The following is a 1,253-nucleotide window of genomic DNA, read 5'->3' on the forward strand; positions in this document are numbered from 1 at the left end:
CCTCCTCCTCCTCCTCCCTCTCCTCCTCCTTTTAATGTATTTGGCTATTGCAGGGTTTCACTGTGCAGTTCGGTCTCCTGGTGATACTCCTGCTTGCTTTCAGCCTCCCCAGTGCTTGGATTACAGACATGTGCTACTACACTAAAACCAGCCGGTTCAGCCTGCCCTGAGGGAAGGGTTGGCACAGCATGTGGTGTCTGGATTGAACTACGGTCTCTATTCTTGCCTAAGCAGGTGCATTAGTCTGCAGAGCTATCTCGCCAGCCCCAGCTTCTATTACATTCTCATTGGATGCTTCTACCATAGGTGAAAGGGAACTTAAGGGACTTACCAGTCATTTAAAACTCACTGACTTTATGCTAAGTAACTGGAACACAAATCATGCAAAAGAATAAAAAGAAAAATAAAAAAATAGAAAAATTTGAACTTCCTGGGTACTTGAAATCAGTAAGTAATTATCATTAACTTTTTAAAAAGTATAATAATGGTCTTAGGGTTATAAGAATTATTTTTTAAAGAGTCCTATCATTTAGAAATGTATGCCAAAACGTTTAAGCATGAAATGTATAATGCCATAGATTTGTTCAAAATAATGTATTCATGGACTGAGCAGAAAGTGGGTAGGCAAATCAATTGAATTATTGTGGCTTTTAGTTGTTAATAAGTAGAGTTAGAGAATGATCCCTGGGAGTTTTATGATCATGTTGTTTCTGAATTTGTCTATGTTTGGAATTTTCTGCATTAAAAAGTGATTTACCAGAAGAAGTCAGTTTTGCCAGTATTTAGTGATAACCTGTATTTAGTGATAACATATAATAAAGGCTGTACTTATGAGGATTCAAATCCTTCTCAGGCTATTGAAAGAAGGATGAGCAGGGCGTGGGGTGCAGCCCTGGAATCCTAGCACTCAGGAGGCTGAGCCAGGAGAATCATTGAGACTTTGAGACCAGCCTGGGCTACAAAGGGAGCTCAAGGCAATCCCAAACTTCATAGTGAGACCCTGTCTCAAAAAGACAAAAACAAACAAAAAAACAAGCAAGCAAGCAAGCAAGCAAGAAAATGCTTAATGTAGTTTCACTATAGCAAATAGGCACAAATGTGGAAAAGAGTTTTCACTGCTTGAAGGAATTAGCATGATTAAGTTTTGAAAATAAACTAATGTATGTTCAGTTCTGAAGTTATCTTGGTACTACCTAAAAGCTTTTCAAGGAATTTTTTTATAAGTACATAATATAATTACATATAATAATTAT

The 1,253-nt window shown here is 37.4% G+C and overlaps 1 pseudogene; it reads left to right on the forward strand.

Moving 5' to 3' along the window:
* LOC101573358 overlaps positions 1-1,253 on the forward strand; it is a 61,458-nt pseudogene that overhangs the window by 57,146 nt on the left and 3,059 nt on the right.

The sequence above is a fragment of the Octodon degus genome, unplaced genomic scaffold (assembly GCF_000260255.1).
Source record: "Octodon degus isolate 3935 unplaced genomic scaffold, OctDeg1.0 scaffold00001, whole genome shotgun sequence".
NCBI lineage: Eukaryota > Metazoa > Chordata > Mammalia > Rodentia > Octodontidae > Octodon > Octodon degus.